Genomic DNA, 27,497 nt, shown 5'->3' on the forward strand with positions numbered 1-27,497 from the left:
GCTTATTCATACAGTCGTCCGGTCCACTAAACCAGAGCAAGGTTGCTATTAACTATTAGGATAACTGTTTGTTGAGTGAATTCAAATGCAGGAACTATTATTATACAAATTACAGTTATAACTGACTAACGAACAAGTCCGAGATTGAGGATACCCCAAGAAGTCTGCGGCCACGATTTCTCTTTCACTTTCATCACCAAAACTCTGCACCACGCGACCCACCCTTCCCATGACATTCTCTTATCCCACGGACTTCCCCATTCCAACAGCAGCCTCAACCCTTCTTCAGCCTCCTTGTCCGCCTCATCAAACCGCCCTTGACTCAGATAAATCTGACTCAACCACATGCGGCTCGCCCACAAATGGATTCTTCACCACACTCCTTTCCAGCACCTCTGCACATCCATCCAGCCCTCTCTTAGACACTTCGCAAACGCCTTCCCAGTACAAATCCCTTGCCTCTATCTGATCCTCAGGGCTCAGAAGTTTAGTGCAGTATTCAAATATTGGTGGCACCACAAGCTCTAGATCTTCATCTCGGTTACCCGTTTTGCCATGTTTGATCGAGTATATCTGTTCTTCTCTTACAATCAGTGTGTAAATTGCCGCCATTCTCGAAATGGAATTTCTCCATAGGCCTGCATTTTACACAGCATAATTAGTAAGAGGTATTATTAGTCAATTATATATAATCACACATGTACACCAAATTAAGGGTATAATAGTCATTACATAAACTTTTTCTAATTAAAATAGTATCAAAATAGGTAAATTTGTCGGTTTGTTTCTTAAATAAACGAACTTCCCATCAAACAATTACCTGGTTTTCCATCCCCGGGCCATAACCCGGTCGCCCACTCATTACCGGAAAACTTCAACAACCCATCCGAATTACCAAACAACACATCCTGAAAACTAAACAACTGATCACTAAAATCCGCAATGGTCAACAACAAAAACGTGGCGACCAGTCGCCTCGACAGCCTCACGTCCTCACCCGTCTTAATATGCTTCAACACCACACCGTCTTCCGGCAAAACCGACCGCAACTTCCTCCTCCACTCTTCTTCATCTTCAACCTCACCTCTCGTCGCATTAACCACCGACGTTTCAGACTCCTTCACGTGCCTCACAAGCTCCGGTTCCTCGTAACAAAACAACAGGTTGTCGTGAATCAGCTGCTGACGTGGCACGACGCAGAAGAGGTGGATCAACCGCTCGGCGTGTTGGCCGACGTGGCCGCGGATGACGTCACGGCCGGTGGAAGGGTCGAAGATGGCGAGGTTGACGTAGGAGTTGGAGTATGCGGAGTGGAAGAGTCCGCAGAGGCGTACGGCGTCCGGTGCGTTCCATATGGTGAGGATGCGGTAGATGTCGGTGAGGTGGTCGAGGAAGCTGCCGTGCTTGTGCCAGCACTCGCCGGCGCCCACGGACTTCAGGACGGAGATTAGGGACGGGAGTCTGGCGTCGATGGTTTCGAGTTGGCCGTGCGGAGTGTAGTAGGGTTTGGAGGTGGGTGGTGGTGATGGCTGTTGCTGGTGGTGGTGCTTGGGAGGTTGAAGACGGCATCGTTTTGGATTTTTGTTTTGTCAGTGAGTGAGAAGAAGAAGAAGAAGAATACAATGGCCAGTTGGCAACTTTGTAGTGATGATAGGTTTTATACTCTTATGGGATGAGAAATAGTTTAATAGTTTCTGAAAACAATCGTACTACTCAAATTTGGACCTTCATGTTGTTGTCTTATTTGGCTAACATTTTATCCTAAATATATGTACGTATATCCGTTCCGTACTCGTACACGTATCTGTAACGATTTAGCCTATTTTATAAGGGTATCGGTACTCGTTTTTGTTGAATATCAATACATGTATTGGTACATGTTTTTTATTGATTTTCGGTACATGTATAATAGGATACAGGTACGTGTATGGATACATGTACTATACTGAGCTCATCCCTACTCTAGCGTAACACTAAGTGAGAAGAAAACCTACCCAGTAGGTTCGGGATCAGAAATGACAGTCAGACAAGGCCTAGCTCAAGCCTTTCGTTACCAAATCCATCAAAATTGACAAAAGTATGGATCAAACTTGGGTCTTCACTAAAAAACTCAATCCTTTTACCACTGACCAGATTGTGTGGCAGGCCACCGTACTACTAAATTTTAAAGGTCTCGTTGTCACACTCTAACTAGATTGTGTTTTCTTAATCAGGTCCAAGCTAGCTTTAGAGTTTGGTTTGGACATTCCCATATAAACAATACCGCCAATTGCCACTTGACAATCGCTATGTTATCACAAAAACATAACTCTCAGGCGTAACACACTATGAAACAAAACCTGGATATACTTGAGATCCGAATTGACAACCTTGCATGGCGAAGCTCAAGTCCTTCGTTAGAGTTTTCACTAAAAAAATCTCAGTCATTCTATCAGTAGGCTATAAGTGGTGAATACGATTTTAATTGATTAATTGGGATGAATAAGTTAATTGATTAATTGCTTAAAGTATTTATCTTTTTACTAATATAAATTAAAGGCATAACTTTTTGTCTTTTTGGATAAGGTTTTTGATGATATAAATATTAAATAGTTAATTAACACTTTATAATATTCGGGTTTTTTTCCCTTTTACAAAATGATTGGCTCTTAACCTTTGACTCATATGAAGGGCTACTAAAAAGATTAAAAATCAAGATAATTATTTTTAAAATGAATTTTTTTACATTTTAAAATCTTTAAATAACTTTTAGGTAAATTGGAAAATATTTTTAATAATTTTCCAATCATCCAACTTTTAGGTAAATTGGATGATTTTAATAATTTATTTAACTATAATTTTGACCGAAAATATTTTTACCACGAGTCCCTATTTTCAAAGTATTCGTTTACATTAGACCTCGTTTAAAAAACCTTAACCTCATTAGATTCTATCATGTCACTATTTACTATCATATTATGATTTATGACCCGTTTTTATATTATAACCTATGACCCATAAGGCTTTATAAATTTTTGAATAATAAATTATTGTTTTATACGGGTATTTATACACACTTTTAAGTGTTGAATTAAAAATATGTGGGTATTTATGTCAGTATAATAAAAGTATTTATATCATTAATGAAATCATATCTATATTTTTTATTAAATCAATTTATATACGCTTTTCTGTGTAGGAAATGAATGTGATAAAATTAATGAACGATATTTATAGGTCTAAGAAGATAAAAACAAAAGAAAATTGTAAATAAATATCTGTTTTATTCTTACGTATTTATTCAATTTCCATAGATCTAAGGAGTTCTCATCCCTCTTTTTCAAATATGTAATACAACAACATGTTTTTAGTCATACTAATATTATATACGATGTTCTCTTTTTATGTCATTTATAATGAAACATCTTATCATCTTTTGTTACAATTCGCTATTTCATTAAAATATATATTTACAACTTATAAAATCACCATGCGCATTTTTTTTGTGATTATAAAGAAATTGCGTGAGAATGCACCACATATTTGTATGAATATTTCATTAGAAAAATATAATTTGAATGTATTAAACTATTTAATTTGATAAAATATAGATTTTGTTTAATTTAATCATTTAATTTCTATAGTTTAATTGTATTTCTTTTAAACTTCTCGTGTATCACACGGGTTCTAAAGCTAGTATTTAATATAACAATATCATTTTATATACACAACCTACCTATTCTAATAAAGTAAAATAATTGTAGACACAATTTAGTTTGTGGTTAATCCTCACAAATTTTTCCCCTCCAAAACTAATATATGTCACAAATCAATAATTATTCACTTATCTTTTATATTCCGTTTATATTATATCTATAACATAATTAAATTATTCACTTTTCTTTACAATCTATTTATATTATATCTCTATACTTTATAAAATAAATATTTACATATATTGTTAGAATATATTTCACAATATACTTTGTGAAATTCAAAAATCAACAAACCGTGTTTGTTAAATATTGAAAAGAATCTAATTGTATATGTTATCATTAACATATTATATTATATATATTGTTGAATATTTTAAATAAAAAAAAACTCTAATATGTTTTCAATTTACGAAGTAATATTTAATCATTAAACTTTTTAGCCATCGTAGGGATTACTTTACCATTAAATTCAAAACGATTACAATAAAATTGCACAATAAAGTGGCATGCAAACAAGCAACAAGTTGCGCCGGAACCCACTTTTGAATAACAATACCAATCCTACTAAAACCGAAGCTTTGGGACCTAGGTGCCGAAGAGGTTCCGTATACAACGCGCTGAACCCTACTCAAAAAATTCATAGCCAATAGGGCCAAAAAATCAAATGTATCAAAAGCAAATAGGAGAAACACCTGTTGATTATAAATATATGCTTAAAAGTTGATTAATTTTTTAAAAATAAATCCATTTAACTATTGTTGTTTTTGGACATTGTCATATAAATTTATAAATTAAAAATATATGATTTAAATCATCTATATATTTTTTTTGTTTAATTTAGTAAACTATACATATATGTGTTAAATTGTAAGGATAGTATATACCAATCATTCTTAAATATAATAAATTTTATCATATTTAATTTCTTGGGCTTTTTTATTATCAATGATTGTTTCGGGTTTTTTTTTGTGGAACTTAAATTTGATCGTTACAGTTTAAGAGTGGGTAAATAAATCGTTTGGCACAAATTAACTACATGTGGCTCAAATTTGTCACGGGTAAAAAATGGGTAATCTGAACATTTTTAAAGTTTAAGAATGCAAATAGAAATAGATTTATCATCAAACTTGTTGCGGGCTCAAAGTTTTGATTTGAAAATGTAAAATACATGAAAGTTAGAATTTTAAATGTGACTGAGTTTTGTTTTTAATTTTAAGGGCATTTTTGAAAATAGTTAAAAAATTCGAGATTTTGCACATTGAGTATTTTTCCCATTACTATTAAAATTTAAGAAAAAATAACAAACACTTCCGACATGCCACATTCATGCCTATCAATGCTTCTAATTTTTATCAAATTAGAAACATTTGTTTTAACATTAACTTTTCCTTGAATATTGATTAGAATTATGTATGTGAAGCATGTCAAACAAAATTATGCTCAAGTGAAACAAAACATTCACAAAATTGAACGGGTTAACATGTTATTTTTTTTGTCAATTGGCAATGTCAAGAAACCCTTCAAACTAATCAAAAAATTTTCATGGTGTAGCTTAAAACTATTATTATATGAGAAGTATTCTTCAAAATTGGTTCATAACCAAATTTATTTCAATTATACATATATAATATTGAGAACAAATTTTCAATAGATTGAGTGTTCTTGAATATGTTTTTGCACATGCATTTTTTTTATTAATTAAGTTCATTTTATTTTTTGGAAAAAAAAACATTTTTTGATAAAAATAAAATCAATTTATGTATAATGATACAAGCATAGATGTAATACATTTTACTATATATATTATGTATTGTTTTATTTGTAACTTAATTATTTAGTTTATCTCGTGTAGTACACGGGCTTTAAAGCTAGTATTTAATATAACAATATCGATATGAATGTTTTACTATACTTATAATAGTTTTTATTTTTATTATATATTCTGACAGTTCCACATGTCATTCAATTAGACCCTTCGCATAGGCTGCCAAATGTACAAGTTTCCATTTTTACAATCTCCCCTTCATGAATAATAAAATGAAAAATGTGTTGTTGGTCGAAATTGAACTCATTGCATTGCTTTTAAAATGTTTGTGGCTTATCAACTTAACTAAGATGAATTGATGTTAGCCCTCTATTTTTCTTAATTGGTATAGATTCACAACCTTCCATTTTGATTTATTTTAAATATAAATACAAATTATTTTACTAATCTATTTACTTTAGGAAATTATTTATATCTTATGAATCCTCAAGCTTTTATCCCTCGTATTACGGGGTTGTTTTACGTTATTCGTTTCACATATTTATATATATATGCTTGTATTTTTTAATTTTGTTTATTGTAAGAAAGTTAATAATTTAATTTGGATTTGATAATGAAAGGGTTTCACAAATAAATGAGATGTTACAATCCGTTTTAAAAGATATATGGGATTGGTGAGACCCGTGACCCGTTTATTTATTTTACTATAAAATTGTTTCTTAATTATTAATAATATCTTTTTTTTTAAATAAGATATTAATTTTTAGTATATCCATATTTTATTGGAATTTTATATCAAATATTTGGTTAGATTAATTTTTAATTTAATGAGATTTTATAACCCATTTAAGTACTATCTGGGTTTGGTAAGTGATGTATATAAAATTATACATCCTTTCAGCATCAAATAATCTCTAAAAACTGTAACTTCTATCAAATAAACTAGCTCAGAAGGCTACTTATCACACTAAAATGCAATTTCAGGTAAACCCAAGCCTTAAACGAAGAAACAAGTGAAAAGACGAAGAAAAACGAAAGAAAATCCAAGAAAAACCTCAAACATGCCCTCATGCTTCTGAACACAAGAAAAGGCAAAATTCTACAAGAAAAGACAAGTACTGGACACAAAAACACGGGGCCGTGCCTACTCAACCACGGGGTCGTGGTCACCTTCAGATAAGACAAAAAGAATTTAGCATATGTCATTAAAAAGCACGGGGCCGTGCCTCATGAAGCAAGCCCCCCATGGTGAGTCATGTACGATATGAAAACATGTGACTGGACACCTGGACACAAAGGGCCATGCCTCATAAAGCACGGGGTCGTGCCCTTCTCTCCAGACAACCTATAAATAGAGGCTCATGTTGCACTCATTTGGTGTGCTTGAAGAAAATATCTAAACAAGTTTCACTTATAAAAACACCCACATTACACTCATATTGAAGATCTTGTGAGGAGTTTGAAGGCTTGGAGGTTATCATCCATCATTACTGTGACATTCATCAATTTCGGGTCCGATTTGTATTCGTTTTGTAATTGTTTATTATGTAAACTGACCCGTTTTGTAAACCGAAACTTATGATATAATCAAAATGATGGATTTTATGTTACAATATTTGTTTTACACTTGTTGGGTCTCAAAAACATCCTTTTCGGTCCTTAAAACGCTTAAAACGAACTCCAGGGACCATTTTTGCCATTTTTGAAAGTTTTGAAAATATACTCGCCCAAACCATCGCGCTACGCGATGGGAGACCCTCTTGGGTCGTGTATCGTGAAGGGGCATCAGACAGCAGCTGCAGATTATGTTTTCTTATTGGTTCTATTATCCAAAATCCGGATTTTACCCACTAAATCACTTGTTTAACCAATTTAAGCTTATCCTATAAATACATGACCCTCTCCCACATCCATCCCTACTCATAATTCATTTTCTCACTCAAATTTAAGGTTATTTAAGGTTGTTTTTCATTGTTCTTGAAGGTTTGACTTTAAAAGTCAAACTGATCAAGTCTTGCATTTTAATTAGCTTACTTAGTCTCAATTAATACTTGAAGCTTATGGCACAACATATATATAATATACACTCCTTGTTACCTTTGGTGGTCACTTCCTCGGTCTCGGTCGGAGTGTCGGCCTCGTAAGGCAAGGCTACATGGAGGACTTTCGTAGTCCTTGATATATATATAATTATATAACTTGTTTATATATATTAACCATGCTTAACTTTTGCTCTTTTTAGTTTGTATATCATATTTATAAAGTTCCATGGTTATGCGTTTGTAGAGACTAGTCTCGGTTTAACCGTAAATAGCTTTAAACCGTATACCGAACTTTGTTTACTAGTTTTGTTAAATAATTGTTTAAACATGCTTATTGTTAGATTTAAGTTTCTAAAATCATTTTTATAAGTTCTATGGCTATTGCTTTGTAGAATCTTACCTCGTTCTTAACCCGAAACAAGATACAAACCGAAAACCAAACTTTTGTTTAAAGACTTTATTGTTAATTTTTTGGTTGTAAAACTTAAGTATCATCATTTATAAATTATTATACAAGTTCTTTGATATTTGGGAATGTGGCAAACCATCCAGGAACTTACTGTGAGATGGAAACCGAAACAAACCGAACTAAACCGATTTTTAGTCGCTTAAAACACACAAGTGTGTTTCTAACTATCAAGACTTGAGTATTCCTTTAAAAATAGTTTATAAACTGATTTTAAATATTTTCTCAAAGTACTTGGAATGTTGAATCCAACTTGATCTTATAACAAAGTTTGGACCGACAAAACCGAACACTCGCTTAAAGGACGTTATTAGTTCTAAAACAATAGAACTACATACTTGGTTAAGTCTTTTAAATTTTATTGAGTTATCTCATGACCTTCATTATTTTGGAAAGTTGAATTTTGGTTTGACTAATTATCAAGACCCGAACCAACAACCCAAAATACTCGTTAAAACCCGTTTTAGTATCTATATTATAAAGGGACTTGCATTCTTGCATTTTTACCCACCTTTTTAAAGATTATTATTATAATTTCTTGAATATTTACATTTTAAACCTTAAACTTTAAATTGTTTGCATTTCTTATCATTTATTTTATTTAAAGACTTCCTAGACAACCTTTTTAATACAAGATTTCCTTTCATCTAGACCTTGCTCGTTAAACCTCATCCTTCCGGTTACTCGTCATTTTACCGATCAAATTTATTACTTGAATGTGAGTACTTTCATCCCCCGTTTTCCATCTTTCGTTTTGGGGGTGATATTGCATACTTATTCAAACCAAATGTTTTATACTTGAGTTTTAAACCACAAACTTTATTGTATACTTTACTTAGATAAATGCTCGATTTGTTGTTATATGCTTACATGCTTAATTGCTAATGTGTTTGCCGCTTTTGGTTGGTTGATTCATAAATCCTTAGCTATTTGGTATTCTCTTATAGCAAGGTGTCATTAATGTATTCTTATTAACGATTTCATACAAAATCCTAGACTATTTGGTATTCTCTTATAGAAAGGTGCCGTTAATGTATTCTTATTAACGATTTCATACAAAATCCTAGACTATTTGGTATTCTCTTATAAAGGTGTCGCTAATGTATTCTTATTAGCGATTTCATTTATCCTAATTGTTGCTATTATTTATCGTTGTGTATACAAGTTGTAGCATTTTTTATTATATACTTACTGTTCAAAACTATAAAATTGCTCACCAACCTTTGTGTGTGACAAATTCTATTTTATGCAATGTTACAGGTTTGAATTTAGGTTGACTTGAGAACTTGAAGAAAAACGTTGTCAAGACTATTAGGATATTAGCGAAATGAACGATATATTATTGCTATGTATGAATTTGGTTATTTTATGAACAAGTTATGTGACGTGTTATGATTTTATGAATTTAAATGAGCTTATTAAATACTGTCACTATAATAATGTCTTGTGTTTTGGGCAATTCGTTGCACCCGACATATTCCGCCACCTTTGGTCGAGGTGTGACTTACCATCCATAATCACCATTAAGAAGGAATATCCATCCACATCTGGTTAGATTGTTCTAGTTTAATCATGTGTTTGCTATCATAATCCATTTTAATGTTTATAACAATGCTCATTATGAGCTAAATTCCATTTACCATCTATAATCTATGAAGAAGCTTTCTTTTACTTGATGATTATGTTAAACATGTGGTTTAGTTTGGTATAGTACATGGTTATTTTGCAATTATCCTTTGATGAAGAAATGTTTTATCACTTTAACTCAATACATCAAAGTTGATGACTAATAATCATTCATGTTAACTCATGTTCTTGGAAACTATAAATGGTAAAAATAATACTTTGATAACTTATTCAAGATAAAACATGGATCTTTATGTTGTACTTAGAAATGATGAGATATAAGTTATGACCTATTTCTCTAGTTTTGATAACTCTAAAATAACATTGTTAACACGTTTGCTTAGGTTATCATGCTAGTTAAAGAAATCATATGTTAATGGAATGTGTAATTATAACCTAATTAAATCAACCAAGGGGAGGTTATGTGAGTTAAATACAATCACTCGAAGTTGTTAGGATTGGTATTTGAGAAATCGAAGTCAATTCTAATCGTTCTATTGTACCAAACTGCTTGTCTACTTAAATTGACATTCTCGTGGTAGCATGACATTAGGAAATGATGGACTTTAAAATGCGCATGTTACTTTTTGTTTATGTCAGATAATATGTTCACTTAGAAATGAGGGACTATTCTATCATATATTATTAGGACAAGTTTATCACATGTTTATTTAATAATCATCAAGGAATAATGAAGTGGATTCTTGATATTAGATGGTAAACCTTCATATAATTGAATTACTCACTTAGAATTTCTCTTCTTGTCACCTATATATTATATATATATTTCTATTTTATAAAAAGTTTAAAAATCAACCTCAAAATGATTAAATGATGGGTGTCGAATCCAACAAATAAAATAAACCAACTTAACACACTAAGAATAGTATGAGCGAAAGTAAGGTTCGTGTCCTCAGGGATACGGGATACAGATTAACTAAATTATACCAAAAATATTTCAGGTCCATACACAATTCTTCTAAAGAGGGGTTTTGATTTAAACTAGAAATTGATGAAAACAAAATATTATAAAAATGCGAATTCAAATATATAAAAACTAATTCGAACACTAAGGCAATTACTTGATTTAATTCTAGCTTATGATCATTAACAGTTATGGTGCAATGATTTTTAGTTAAATGGTTTGTATCAATACTAGACGTCACGCCGTTCGGACATCCACTCTATCTAATGTCTAACCACACACTGTTTGGTGATTAGAGCAAACCCGCTACTCCAATCTCACGCCGTTCGGATCTTGGTGTGCGGGTTGCGTGATAGAAGTATCGATTATAATCAAACACTCATGCCGTTCGGAGTGTTTAGCTAGATCATGTGAATCTATAATAATTTTGGGTTCATAGACAAACTCAAAACATTATTTGTTCCTTTTATCAAAACTTAAAATCTGATTAGGGTTTTAAATCTTAATGAACTTTATTAGAAAATTAATAAGTTGATCAGGTTTATTAACAATCTAATATATACCAGAATGGAACCGAGTTAAAGATCAAGAATCACACAAACAAACCAATTGAAACAAATCACACAACTGTTTCACATGAGTTTCGAATTAAAATCAAAATACCATAGTGTTGAAACTAAAAATTTATTTAGCCGGACATAGTTGCTAAACCAATCAACCAAATCTGATAGAAAACATAAACTCACAAAACCAAAAAATAGTAATCTTCTTCTCTTCTCCCTCTATGCTCTCTGCCGTCAGAATAGATCATGAAGTCCTCCCCGCTGTTGAACAACTTATATATTTAGCCAATTAGCCTCAAGCCTTCGAGAGATTTTCTTTATAGGCCATATGCTTCTTTTGTGGCTTCCAGATGGCCTAAACAATTAGCTTAGCATTCACGGGGGTGGTGGAAAGCACGAAATAATAGCCTCACTTATTATGTTGAGTTTGTTGTACAGAGATAAATCAATCACCACCATCTTGTTTCTATTCTTTTTCCACACTTGGCAAATATTGACTTTTCAACACATCATTTATAAACTCTAATAATTCACCATATTGAATTCCCTTTTAACTGCAACGTGTACGTAAAGCTTGTTTTCTTGAAACTGGTCCAACAATTTTGTCAACTCTTGCAATTTGTTTCATGTTTGACTACTGCTTCGTTTCATTTATCTTCTCACTCTTGCGGCTTGTTCGTCTAAACATAAATCCGCTATTTTAGCTTATTGCCTTTTGCAAACGCTCCGCTCCTACAAAAACAATACAAATGATACAAAGTAGACTCCGCTCCACCAAAACAAACGTTTCACAAAATAATTTGATATATGTACGATAAATGCATTATATATGGCGAAAATTGAGCATTTAAGTGTTATAAAACATGCCAAGAAATGCAACTAACATTAAACCTTCCGATTAAAGTAAGACAAAGATTCACTATTAGAAACATTTGTGTCCACGGATCGATACTTGGTTCTTACCAATACTATTCTACATATACGACCAAAGGCGGCGTAACATGCCGAGGTGTAACGATTGCCCATAAGCGCATGACACTAATTAAAGCGACAATATTTAACAAACTCATTTCATTCACATCATCGAAAATGTCACATAACAATATTCAAGAGATAGTCAATACAAAATATAACAAAATATAGCAATTCAAATATTGTTCATTTTTGCTAATAACTTAAAGGTCTTGACATTCATTTTCTCCACAAGCATCAAATCAACCGAGATGTAAACCTGTAACATTTCATAAAATAAAGTTTGTCAACACAAAGGTTGGTGAGCAATTCATAAGTTTGAGCAACAATAGTATATAGTAAGAAAAGCCTCAAATTAGTATACGAAACAATAAATAAGAGCTATAAACTTGGATAAATAGTTACCGCTAACAAGTTAGCGACACCCAACTATAAGGGGATGCCAAATAGTTTAGGATTTTATAGTTATCGTTAATTGCATTACGTTAACGACACCTTGCCATGTGGGGTTGCCAAATGGTCTAGGATTTATAGTTCCACCATCTAAAAGCGATAAACACATAGGCAAATAAGCATAGAACACCACATCGAGCAATTATTCAAGTAAAGTATACAACAACGTTTATGGTTTAAGATCCAAGTATAAAACATTTAGTTTAGATAAGATGAAATGCCACCCCCAAAACAAAAGATAGAAAACGGGGTATGAAGTTACTCACGTTCAAGTAATAAACTTGAAAGATTGATTATTTGGAGATTTGCCGGAACGACGAGTTAACTCATGAAGCCTAAATAAAAGAAAGTCTTGAATTTAGAAAGGTTGTCTTGAAGACCTTTAAATAAAATAATTGTTGCAAAAAGTAAACAATTAAAGTTCAAGGTTTATAATGTAACTATTTAAGAATTTATAATAATAACCCTTTAAAAATGTAAGTTTGCTCGAAACCGGGTTAAGTATCTAACCTTAATATTTACTTAACCTATGTTAAGTAATAAGGTGAGAAAATGCTAAATGCAAGTTCCTTTGGGACAAAGATACTAAAACGGGTCTTTAACGAGTGTTCGGGTCTTGATAATTGGTCAAACCCAAAGTCAACTTTCCAAAATAATGAATGTTATGAGATAACTCAATAAAACTTTATAAGACTTAACCAAGTATGTAGATCTATTGTTTTAGAACTAACAACGTACATTAAGCGAGTGTTCGGTTTTGACGGTCCAAACTATGTTATGAGATCAAGTTGGATCCAACATTTCCAAGTACTTAAGAAAATAATTAAAATCATTTTGTAAACTATTTTTAGAGAAATATACAAGTCTTGATAGCTAAAAACACACTTATGTGTCTTAAGCGAGTAAAAATCGGATTGGTTCGTTTTCCATCTCACAATATGTTCCTTTATGGTTTCCACATGCCCAAATATAGTAGATCTTGTATAATAATTTAAGTTTTACAACTAAAAAGTTAACAACAAGTCTTTTAAGCAAAAGTTTCGGTTTGGTTCGGTTTCCATCTCCCAACGAGTTCATAGATGGATTTCACATGCTTAATATCAAAGAACTTGTAAAAATGATTTTTGAAACTCGAATCTAACATTAAACATTTTTAAACAACTATTTTAACAAAACTAGTAAGCAAAAGTTCGGTTCACAGTTTAGACTATTTACGGTTAAACCGAGGTTAATCTCTACAAACCCCCACCATGGAACTTGATAAATATGACAAAAAAAAACTAAAAAGAGTAGAAGTTAGTCATGGTTAGTATGTGCAAACAAGTTATGTGTGTGTATATATATCAAGAACACGTGAAGCCTTGCCTTACGAGGTCCGAAACTTAACCAACCGGAGTCGGAGAAGTAACTACCAAAGGTAACAAGGGTTGTGTATTATATATATGTTGTACCACCATATTCAAGTAATAGGAATTAGTTAGAACAAGGTTAGCTTTTAGTTTGACCTTAAGTAGTCAAAATAGCAAAATGTTGAAGATGAATACTTGGATTTGAGAGAGATTTAGGAGAAGATGAACAACCAAAGTGGTGTATGGAGCCTTGATTTTATAATGGTAAGAGTATGGTTCATAAAAATAGGGTAAAGATGCATGTGATGGTTGAAATGGTCAAACAAGTTTTTGGTAAATGACAATAATAGTCCCCAAAGTTTGGTTTAAGGAGTTTTAAGGACCAAAAAGGATGTTTTCAAGACCCAACAAGTATAAAACAATATTGTAACATAAAATCCATCATTTTGATTATATCATATGCTTTGGTTTACAAAATGGGTCGGTTTACATGATAAACGAATACAAGCGAGACCCGAAATTGACGAATGTCACAGTATCCCCTACTTTAGGAATTTCGTCCCGAAATTAAGATGACAATGATGATGCAAACAAGTGTGGATACTTCTCCTTCATTGTGTCTTCTCGTTCCCAAGTGAACTCCGCGCCACGCCGTGATTCCCATCGAACTTTGACTAACCGAATACGACTACGCTTGGTTTTCTTCTCGCTGCGATCCATGATCTCAACGGGTCGTTCAACCATGATCATCGACTCATCGACATGCACTTCGTCGAGAGGTATATGGAAATTACCCTCGGCTATTCACTTTTTAAGATTCGAAACATGAAATGTTGGATGAACACCGGCAAGTTCTTGCGGTAATTCAAGTCGATAAGCAACTTTCCCAACACGTTCGAGAATTTTGAAAGGACCAACGAAACGAGGAGCTAGCTTACCCTTCTTTCCGAAATGGACTACCCCCTTTTAAGGAGATACTTTTAGAAGGACAAGATCATCAACATTAAATTCGATAGGTTTTCGCCGTATGTAGGCGTACTCTTTTGACGACTTCTTGCGGCTAAGAGATTTTTACGGATTTGATCAATGACATCAGTGGCTTCTTGGACCATTTCGGGTCCCGTGATTTGAGCTTCACCAATTTCGTTCCAACTAATCGGGAAACGACATTTACGACCGTAAAGAGCTTGAAACGGAGCCATTGCAATGCTAGAACGGTAGCTATTGTTATAAGAGAACTCGATGAATTGAATGTGAGAATCCCAATTCCCATCGAAATCAAGAACACATGCACGTAGCATATCCTCGAGTGTTTGGATCGTATGTTCGGATTGACCGTCCGTTTGAGGATGATAAGCGGTGCTAAGATCGAGACGTGTTCCCAAAGCTTCTTGAAGAGATCGCCAAAAATGAGAGGTAAAACGGGCATCACGATCAGAGATGATAGTCAATGGCAAACCGTGTCGGCACACGATTTCCCGAACATATATTTGAGCAAGCTGCTCGACAAAATACTTCTCGCGGATCGGAATGAAATGAGTAGATTTGGTCAATCGATCGATGATCACCCAAATACTATCGTTGCCTTTTTGTTTGTTGGGTAATTTTGTGATAAAGTCCATAACAATGTCTTCCCATTTCCAAACAGGAATTGGTGGTTGCTCGAGTAGACCAAAAGGTCTTTGATGCTTGGCTTTGACTTTTGAGCAAGTAAGACATTTAGATACATACAACACTACATCCTTTTTCATACCCGGCCACCAAAAGGTAGCACGAAGATCTAAGTACATCTTATCCGTACCGGGATGAACAAAGTAATGCGAATTGTGAGCTTCGTCGAGAATACAAGTACGAAGGTCATCGCGATTGGGAACCCACAAGCGATTGAGAAAGTACAAAAGACCATCGGGTTTAGTTTCGAGTTGAAGTTCGGCTTCACATGACATTTCGTCGTACATGTTACCCCCTTCAACGGAGGTACGTTGAGCTTGGAAGATTCGGATTTGAAGATCGGTTTGAACAACAACGCTTAGAAGCATAACAGATTTAACATTAACCTTTCGACTTAGGGCGTCGGCGACAACATTCGCTTTACCAGGATGGTAGCTAATTTCGCAATCGTAATCACTAAGTAATTCGGCCCATCGTCGTTGTCTCATGTTGAGATCTTTTTGGTCAAAAATATGTTTAAGGCTTTTATGATCGGTAAAAACCACACATTTTGTACCATAAAGGTAATGTCTCCAGATTTTGAGAGCGAAAACGACGGCACCAAGTTCGAGATCTTGAGTTGTATAGTTTTTCTCGTTGACCTTCAGTTTTCTTGATGCGTATGCGATGACTTGACCTCGTTGCATGAGAACACAACCAAGGCCTTAGTGGGAGGCATCTTAAAATACTACAAAATCGTCGTTTCCATCGGGAAGGGTTAGCATGGGAGCATTGCAAGGCATGTCCTTGAGAGTACAAAAGGATTCCTCTTGCTTCGAACCCCATTTGAATGGTTTCCCTTTATGGGTGAAAGAGGTAAGAGGCAAAGAGATCTTGGAAAAATTCCGAATGAAACGCCGATAATATCCGTCCAAACCGAGGAAGGATCGAATTTCCGTGGGAGTCATTGGGGTTTTCCAATTCTTAACGGCCTCAATTTTAGCGGGATCAACATGAATACCTTTGTCGTTTACGATATGTCCCAAAAATTGAACTTCCTCGAGCCAAAATTCACATTGGAGAATTTGGCATAGAGTCGTTCGTTTCTAAGGAGTTCGAGAATGGAACGCAAATGATGTTCATGTTCGGCTTTGGATTTAGAAAAGATAAGGATGTCATCAATAAATACAATAACGAATTTATTAATGAATGGTTTACAAACGCGGTTCATGAGGTCCATAAATACCGTGGGTGAATTTGTTAACCCGAAGGACATAACCAAAAATTCGAAATGTCCATATCGAGTACGGAAAGCGGTCTTAGAAATGTCTTCTTCGCGAACACGCAATTAATGGTAACCCGATCGAAGATCGATTTTGGAGAAACAAGTTGCGCCTTGAAGTTGGTCGAATAAGTCGTCGATACATGACAATGGATAACGATTTTTAATAGTAAGCTTGTTAAGTTCTCGATAATCGATGCACACACGAAACGAACCATCCTTCTTTTTCACGAAGAGAACGGGAGCGCCCCAATGAGAAGAGCTTGGACGAATGAAGCCTTTATCGGAAAGTTCTTCGAGTTGGTTTGATTATTCTTGCATTTCCGACGGGGCTAGACGATAAGGAGCCTTGGCCACGGGCATCGCGCCAGGCACAAGATCGATTCGGAATTCAATTGGACGAACGGGAGGAAGACCGGTGACATCATCGGGAAAGATATAGAGGAAATAACGAACAATGGAAATATCTTGGATTTTCCTTTCCTTTTTGTCTTTTGTCACCGAGAAAGCTAAAAATGGAATGTACTTTTGGCGTAAGTACTTTTGCGATTGAGCACACGACATGAGATTAAGCCTTCGAGGCGTTGCGTTGCCGAAGACCTTATGAATTTTATCGTTTACAAGCGGAATACGAATGAATTTATCGAAACAAACGACTTCGGCACGGTGCAAAGACAACCAATCCATGCTACTATGACATCGAAACTTCCCATTTGCATCGGGATGAGATCGATGTAGAATTTATGCTTGGAAAGGATGAGAGAACAATCGCGGATGACGGAATTGATGGTAATAGAATTTCCATTGGCGACTTCAACAGAGAACGGTCGGGAAAGCTTAGTTCGAGGCATAGCAAGTTTTGACTCAAATTTCAAAAAAATAAAACTTCTATCGGCACCAGTATCAAATAAAATAGAAGCGAAATGATAGTTCACCAAAAACATACCGTTCATGACATCGTTCGCCACTTGAGCTTGATTTGCATTCATCATAAAAGCTCGCCCTTGGTTGCCATGGTTCACTTGTGGTGCTTGTTGGGGAGGTGGAGGTGGTTCTTAGATTTCTTGGATGGGTTGATTGATTGGTGCATTGAGTTGGGGAAGTTGGGGTTGGTAAGTTTGGACTTGGTAGGCTTGGGTTTGGTAGTAGGGTACGGTTATGGTTTGGGCTTGGTTGGCAAAGGTTAGGCGTGGGAAATTGTTGCGGAAATGGTTAGGGTCACCACAATTAAAGCAAGCTCGGGGTTGTTGAGGTTGGTTTGGTGGGTAAGGTGCATATCGGGTTTGGGAATTTTGGGGAAAGGTTCTTGGTTGGTTAGTTTGGTTAGGTTGGGTCCGTTGGGTGGATCGGTATGTGGTGTGGAGATGGCCAAGTTGGTTACAAATGGTACAATGGCGACAAGGCATGTTTGGTGGGTGGTGAAGTTGGCAAGTGTTACATAGCGGGGCGCTACCAACATTGTGACAAACAGCAAATTTTTGCCTTTTTTCAGACACCCATCGCGACTTGGCACAAATTTTCGGCACGAAAATTCTTTAAACATGGGAATGATGTGACACTCGTCAATTTCAGGTTAACTCCGTAAATCCGAACTCCGTTAATTCAAACATAAGGTCACACGAACTGTAACGCATATCTCATTACATTTAAATTAGGGTTTAAATGACGCTTGACAATCATTACACAAGTAATCTTTCGGAATTTCACCGAAACACACGAGTCGACTCAAACCGTTGGTGAACAAACAATAAATATAATAAACAAGTATTTGATAATTTTGTGTTATGTTTATGTGTTATTTGGTGCTTACATGTATAACATTAATTTATGGAGAAAATAAGCTAGTTATGCTAGAACTATACAAAATAGAAGTTGAGGGTGCTAGTTGTAACTTGCAATTTATTTAATCACTATATAAACAACCTTAACAATAAAATCTAACCATTTCCCTCCCTCCCTCTCTCCCTTGCGATGGTAGCCACCCACATACCCCTCCCCTCTCCTTGTTCGACCAAAACACACAACACACACATATACAATCATCCTTGCAAGCTTATTGAAAAATCTAAGGTGCTAACTAGGTAATCAACACCCTCTCTAGCCTATTCTATTGATTTAATTGCATCCTTGAACATGTTAATCAAAACCCTAGATCTTAAAATTGATTTATTGATATGCTAGAGTTGTATGCATGATTTCTAGTTTCATAGGTTAATAATATGTTGAGTTTTGATGAAAACTGATGCTGGACAGATTCTTGAATTCGTGTTTAAACGACTGTAACTCAATGTGAATATTGTATTTAGAAGTTATTATTGATTCTATGAAGTATTAGATCGAGTCTAGTTTCTAAAGAGTCTGACTTTGTAATTTTTGGACGAGTAAAAGTTAGATTTTATTTTTTACAAATCTGTTGTGCAAGTCTGATTTGGGAAGACTGCTGGTAGGCTGTTTTGTAATTATTATATCTCATAAACGACAAGACCAATTTAGTTGATTCCACTTCTGAAGTTAATAATTTTAGTTAGGAATCTAACCCAATTGGCCTTGCATTAATTGGATTTTCCATGTAACAGGAATAACAAATAACATTCTGTTGCGCATGATAATGACTGTTGTGTGTCTAATGAGTTGTTTTGATCATTGTGAGAAAACCATATGTGATAAAAATATAATAATAATATTTTTAGAAACCTAACTCACGTGTTCTTTTGTGATGATTTTTGGTGAATTATTTGATATATTATAATTTATTAAATTGAGTAATCTTATCGAGTAAAAATCTGCCCGGATAAATTTGTCACGCCCCAACCTACGCCGAAAATGCCGGGGCGCGAACTGATTGTCACAGCTCTCAAGGTTACTATCATGCACAATATAAGTCTCAATATCTATTTAATAATTTTAAATAATTCAAGTACAAAATACAACTTATTAAACAAACAACAATTACAAATTAAATTCTTGATCGTATCATTTCTAACTTAAATTCTTCACTAACTCTTCACCAACCTGCATTAAATTTTTACGATAACCTGCATATGCGTTTAAAATAGAATTTTGTCAACAAAACATGTTGAGTGAGTAACACACCAGTTTAATTGTACATATAGTATATATAACAAAATACGTAGCTGCAACAAGTCATATGAGAATAACAAAATAACCAAATGAGCAAGTATAACTGAGATGTCGAGAAGCACAAAGGCTAACGACTGGCGTATGATCATACTAGACTGAGATTATGTTGGACCTCTCCGAATGCGGAAGCATACAAAGAAAATAAACACACAAACAAGTAAGGTGTAAGTTGTTAACACATAAGACAATAGTTGCAGTTTTGTGTATAAGTATATATAAGAAAGTATATTTACGCATATGTCCCCAAAACGTGAGAAAACGAGTAAAATAGGGGAATGTGGTACTCACCTTAGCAATTAAGCAAGAGATGAACAAACATGGTAAGAACGGTAGTAATTAAGAGTCACACTCTACGGAAGTTACCAACGAGAAATCCTAAGTAACAATAGTTGCGGAATAAGTATGAATTGAATAAGGAGTCTAAAACTAAATAGAGGATTGGGATTTGATGATCGAGTGTAATCTTACAAAAGCTATTATTTTATTAATTTATTATAAATTTTATTATCAAAGTTTCATAATATGATTTAATTATGTAGAATGCTTAAAATACTTAAATAAATATTTATAATATTTTTTAGATGGATTGCATAAAAGAATTTGTTATAAATTAGTTATTTCAACTTAAAAATACTTTTAATACATATTTTTATTATTAGCAAAGACTTATGTTAAATAAATGTTGTAAATAATAAACAATAATTAATATTTATATAAAACATGATTTTTCTATAACACATAAACTTTATTTTTTTTAACATGTGAATAAAGAGATGAATTTTAAATATACATTAAAATTCTTTTTAAATATTAAAACCTTTAATAAACTATTACATATACATATTATATAGTTATAATCTATACATATATAATGACGAAAATTTAATGAAAAAAAAACGTAAACTTTAGTATGCCGGTTTAATAAAATCACGCTTTATTTATTGTTAATATTAATAAATAATCATTTAATCCTTTTAAAAAATTGACAAAAATAATTTACCCAAAAACTGGGTTGGCCAAGGCTCGAACCTGCGTCCCTGGCCGGCTCAGCACATCAAAGCACACCACGAACCAACTGAGCCAACCTACTGATTTGTTATAAACTGGAACCAATTAAGTATAACCAGACACAACGAAAACCATATGAACCTATGAACCCTAGAAATCAAATCGTTAAATCCGTTTATTGTTTACCAAATAAATCATAGGGTTAATGAACTATTGAAAATGGCAATCAAAACCATGTGTTCAATTACCTTAGATGATGATCATAGGTGTGCTAATTTGCTTAGACAGGCGACGGCCATAGGGGTTCTAGTACAACGATCCAGAAACTATGATAGACTAATTAAATATAAGGCTTTGCTTCGCGATGGAATAAGGATTATGTATGCAGATTTAATTGGAATTTGCTGAACGATATATTACGTTTTGAGAAACGGGTTAGGACGGTGTATTATAATTAGGCATTACGCATCACTTTTGATTGTGTTAACATAATTAAGATTGTCGGTAAGAGCGGTTAAGGAAAGGAGATTAATATACCCAGATCAATTCCATAATAGACGCGAGAATTAAGGTGCAAGCTACAGAACGGGTCATGGGTTAGGGTTTGGTTACGGGTTTGGGATTATCAAGATTATAAAAGTATTTTTAGAAACCTAACTCACGTGTGCTTATTTGATGATTTTTGGTGAATTATTTGATATGTTATGATTTATTAAATAGAGTAATCTTATCGAGTAAAAATCTGCCTGGATAAATTAGCTGCTGAACTATTTGAATTAACATGAAAGGTGTATTGTTGATCGATGTTTGCTATGTTTTGACTTAATTTCCCTTGTGGGGGATAGTTGCTAGTAATGTATAATGGTAACACTTAACACTTAATACTTGTTCACACATGTAATTAATTATCAACGTGTTTGTCGAGTCTTGCTTATTTCACAAACGAAACACATCTCATGCATAATTTTTATGAGTCGAGTCTAGGGACTCACTCGTAGCTCAAATACTTAGAAAATCTTGTTTTGTTTTTAGACCACTAGTGAGGATTTTCTGTGACGCACACCTTTCTCGGATCTTTTTGTTATCTTTGCAAACTGTGAGTTTCACGGCCCCTTTTACTCTTTTTAAACACTTTTATTAGGGGGAGATAACATACTCCAACGATGTAGATTTTGTTACTTTTATATATCACTTGTAAGGCTAAGTGGCAAACAAACCAACTAAAGTCCTTTTGAACATCGAACCGGTTAATATTTGGATAATAGCGAGTCACCTTTGAGTACTACTACTGGGTTTGACAAACCCCACCCAACTCTAAGCTCGACTGTAGGTCGAGTGGGCGTAATATTGGCTAACACATTACCATGGTCGCGGTTGACATGGTGGCAAGACAATTGTTAAACAGTCAGCTTCGGTGTCAAACACTTAGTAATACATGCTTGATAGGTTAGCTACCTATTGATATATAATTGACTTAACACTATCTGGTAATGCTAAAACGCAAACGCTTTACTTGTATAAACCTGTGAACTCACCAACCTTTTTGTTGACACTTTTATTATGTTTATCTCAGGTAGCCGAGGCGGTCGAGCGGTATAGGACATGCATTCGCTGAACACCATTGCTTTAAAAACTTCTTTTAATTTTATCTTGATAACTTGGGTTTTTAAGTCGTCCTGTGTGGCGCAACTTTTTTGCTTTACAATTTACGCTTCCGCATTTAATTTAAGACTTGATGTCTTGTTGGTTTTGAAAACTTTAAATATGGTGTTTGATTATAACTAATGATTCCGATCCTGTTAGTTCACACCCTCTGACGGTAAAACTCCGTTAGTGGATTTTTGAGGGTGTGACAGATTGGTATCAGAGCCATTGGTTATAGCGAACTAGAAATGCATTCATACTATACTACAACCGCAACGACCCATTAGTTATAATTTTACGCACTGCATATATAAATATATATTATATATTTAGTTATTCGTTTTCTTTATCTCTTTACCTCATTCACTCATACGCGCGTAACCCATACACGACTTATCCTGTTGGGATGTCAACGCCATCATCATCATCATCCGACCCGGTGTCCCACTCCCCCAGAAAGGAACCACAGCTACCTGACTCATCACCACCTCGAGTAGTCCTAGCACTAGCAGCCCCCGCACCGAAAAGGCACCGCCCATCTGGAGACGTGTACGAGGAAAACGAAAACTGGAGTTGGTATCCGAGTTTGATCGAGCTCTTGGTTTATCGCGAGCAAGTTCCACTACTACCTCTCCCGGGCTGTCCTATGTCCTTTAACACACTACCACCCATAACCCAACCAATGGAGCGTGCTTTCGCAGCTCTCGCCTCCTGTTTGGAGCGCGAAGTTGACATTATGCACTCGATGAGAGTGAATGTTACTGGATTGATAGGGGATGGAGCTGAGGCTAGGGAGAGAATTTCCTACCTGACTGAAGCCATGAAGGAAGTTCAGGATGCTCATGTTCAGTTAATGAAGCTAGTGACCAAGATGCAATCAGAGATGATAGACTTGCAGTAAGAAGTTTGGAATGCAAGAGGCCTTGCAGCAGTAGCTCTAGCTTGTTGCGACACACTAGAGGCGCAAATTGCTCCGAACGCAGCAGAACCTGAGGAAGATCCTAAAGAGGATCCTGAGAAAGACCCAGAGGTAGGGTCGGAGGTCCAGCAGTCTGTACCTTCAAGAATTACCTGGATTGTAAACCCAATTCGTTCAACGGCACTGAGGGAGCCATAGGTTTCCTGCGTTGGGCCGTGGGAGGATTGGGTTTACACATCTCAAAAGTTGATTCTGCCTTCTCAGCCCAACGCAGGTGTGACAACTCGCAATATCCATACAATTTGTTAGTGATAATTAAACATTATTATCGATCCCAAGCTCCTTAAAATGTATGCATGGTTATTATTTCATTTAAAGTCTAGTAAAGTTCATGCATTCATATCATATACCTTAGGTAATTATACTTTAAGTACTTATAGGAATTACTACGTCACACGTACGAGTACCCGACACACACAAATGTTGGTGATACTATCCTTTAAATATGAATATAATACTTTTATATGGAGAATGATACACTATATTATTATATATATGTGTGATTAAAAATAAGGACTCTGAACCGTGTCCAAAGCATAACGGCAGTCTAAACCATTTACGAAACATAACGATACATTATAATTCGGTGAACGAACTCATGTATACGAATATAATATACAACTAGATACGAGTGTGAGCCTAAACTGAAAAACAATAAGTCTACAAATAATTTTATTTAACATACGTGACATAGTAAACACAAGACTTACTCTAATTATGCTAGATTTTAACTAAGAAATAAAGACACGTATATAGTTGATTTAATCTAACCAAATAAGCCTAGCTACATCTTGCGCATGTAGAATCTGTCATGTGACTTTGACCATTTTACACAATATATGTCCAACACACATTCCTATATTTGCATGAAATAATGATGGAGTTTAAAATGATGCATCTGATTGTGTAAAGGATATTAAAGTCATACCATATCCAAATAATTCACTAAAAAGGAATAAAACACTAGTCAAAGATTACAAAGCACATTCAACCCTCTTTCATTTTACCAAAAACTTTGTTGACCCTTCACCTTTTCACTGTTACGATATGCACACACACAAAACATACCCACATCCCTAAACTTACACAAATTGGTGAAGGGTAGTAGGATGCATGCATGCATGCAAACATACACCTAGGTAAAAGATATATCCCAAAGAATCTTACACCAAATATAAATATAAACAAATCAGAATAAAAGAAAGCATTCCAAGACTATTCCATATCCACCCATCACACCAACCATCCATTTCCTTTTCTCTCTATATGTATCTCGATTGTTATGCACACATGGTCATTACATGTAGATATATACATATGCAATATATATATATACATGTTATATATACATATTATATATATATATATATATATATCCATAAGGTAGGGGTTATAAAACTAGACCTATGACTTGAAGGTAACCCACATCACAAACATACAACTCTTTTTCTTTTTCCCAATTGCTTTCTCTTGACCCAAAACCTCACCCCCACTCCCTCATTTCGGTTTTAGCTCCACCATAACCGATCCATCTCATCCCTACCTACCTACACTCGTTTTAGAATCAATCACACTCACGCAACCTGCTCTCGATTCTAGTAAACTGAAAACCACCCTCAATAACCTTCTGAATCCCATTTTAAATATTAAAAAAGTTCTTCCATTGCCTAACTAAGTTCAAGGAAAGGGTGTTTGAGTACAAGAGGAAAAACCAAGGAGTAAGAAGATTTTACAAGTACTAGAGGTTGATTTGGGGTACTCAAGTCAAAGATGTTATTTTTGAGTTTGCCACCTATAGACACATGTAAGCCGAATACAAACAAGAATTCTTGCACGTTACTCACTGACGCTAAGGTGAGTTTCACGGCCCCTTTTCTCTTTTACTGTTTTACAAACTAGGGGGAGAAACATACTAAACTTATTTGATAACTTTGCATGGACTTAGTAAATTTGCATAAACTTATTTAGTAACTTTTCATAAACTTGTTTGGTTACGTTTCATAAATTTATTTAGTAACTTTTCATAAACTTATATGATTACGTTTCATAAACTTATTTAGTTACTTTGCATAAACATATTTGATAACTTTAAATAGACTTATTTCATAACGTTGCATAAACTTATTTGACAACTTTACATAAAATTATTTAATACGATAATTAGTAAACAAGACATAGAATCTTTATATGAGCATGAGTTACACAAGGCCTTTAAGATCTTCGGATCAATACATTCTATAATCATTAACTATGGGTTTAGCCGAGGAATATGTGGGTAGTACTATCGGGATTGATCCCCCGCTCATGGTTAGTCGCTCTAACCGACGTGTTAATGGGAACATATATTCTATAATTCACACCGTGATAGCACGGTTACCGAGCATACATATGGATTTGGGTTTGATTATAGGCTCATTGTCATATATTAATTCGTATTCTTAGCTAGTCTACGGAGGATTATCAATCTTGTTTAGGTTATCGTATATATCATATTGCATTGCATTGCATATACTCACTTACATATTTAAAAGGGCTTTTAAGTTCGTAAGCGTAAACTTTTTGGACATCGTTTTCATCGGGAAAACTCACTCATAACAAACAATGTTTTCAACTTCGTAAATAAGTCTTTATGTACATTTTAATCACGAAAACATAAATAACTTTAATCTACGTTTTATTTACGTAAACATGAACAAGTCTTAAAGCACGTTTTTGTCATGAAAACATAAGCTTTTGATAAATGTTTTAAATCAAGAAACCATATATTTGAGAAATCATAACTTGTTTTATACATTTTAAACATTTGAAACTCAATATTTTCAAAACAACGAGTTTAATCATGCATTTAAAACCTATGAACTCACCAACATTATGTTGACTTTTAAGTATGTTTTTCAGGTTATTAAATTAAGGAAGATATTTGTGGACATTTACAAGCATCGCATCGCATGTAGGATCACCACATTAATCAATAGCTGTGATTATTCATGAACGTCGCGCGCCCTCGAATCTGTTTTGGCAGGGTGTGACAGATTGGTATCAGAGCCATTGGTTATAGTGAACTAGAGTGTCTAGTCTATAACTAAATGACTCATTAAAAACATTTTCATTGCATTTGCATTTAGATAACATACATAATATTTTACTTTATGGGTATTAATGTCACAAACTTATGCATGAGATGCGTTTCGTGTTTCGTTTGTGAAATAACTAAGACTCGACAAACACGTTGGTGATTAGTTACATGTGTGAACAAGTATTAAGTGTTCCCATTATACATTACTAGCAACTATCCCCCACAAGGGAAATTAAGTCAAAACATAGCAAACATCGATCAACAATACACCTTTCATTTCAAATAGTTCAGCAGCTAATTTATCCAGGCAGATTTTTACTCGATAAGATTACTCTATTTAATAAATCATAACATATCAAATAATTCACCAAAAATCATCAAATAAGCACACGTGAGTTAGGTTTCTAAAAATACTTTTATTATAGTTTTATGGCATATGGTTTTCTAACAATGATCAAAACAACTCAGTAGACACACAACAGTCATTATCATGCGCAACAGAATGTTATTTGTTATTGCCGTTACATGGAAAATCCAATTAATGCAAGGCAAATTGGGTTAGATTACTAACTCAAATTATTGACTTCCAGAAGTGGAATCAACTCAATTGGTCTTGTCGTTTATGAGATATAATAATTACAAAATAGCCTACCAGCAGTCTTCCCGAATCAGACTTGCATAACAGATTTGTAAAATAATAAAAACTAACGTTTACTCGTCCAAAAATTACAAACTCAGACTCTTTAGAAACTTGACTCGAACTACTACATAATAAAATCAATAATCACTTCCAAATACAATATTCACATCGAGTTACAGTCGTTTAAACACGAATTCAAGAATCTGTCCAGCATAAGTTTT

General features: G+C 34.3%; 1 pseudogene across 1 annotated transcript; it reads right to left on the minus strand.

Annotated features, from left to right (window-relative positions):
- Positions 1-45: 45 nt before the first annotated feature.
- Positions 46-23,120, minus strand: LOC143532507 (uncharacterized; annotated as a pseudogene). The gene is made up of 3 exons (XR_013135189.1): positions 23,055-23,120; positions 821-1,547; positions 46-638 (listed from the first exon to the last, which is right to left on the minus strand). The product of XR_013135189.1 is annotated as an uncharacterized LOC143532507 (transcript).
- Between the last annotated feature and the right edge of the window lie 4,377 nt (positions 23,121-27,497).

This window comes from Bidens hawaiensis, unplaced genomic scaffold (genome assembly GCF_021521415.1).
Source record: "Bidens hawaiensis isolate Kalapana, Puna unplaced genomic scaffold, B.hawaiensis_p1.1 tig00009447_1, whole genome shotgun sequence".
Classification (NCBI taxonomy): domain Eukaryota; kingdom Viridiplantae; phylum Streptophyta; class Magnoliopsida; order Asterales; family Asteraceae; genus Bidens; species Bidens hawaiensis.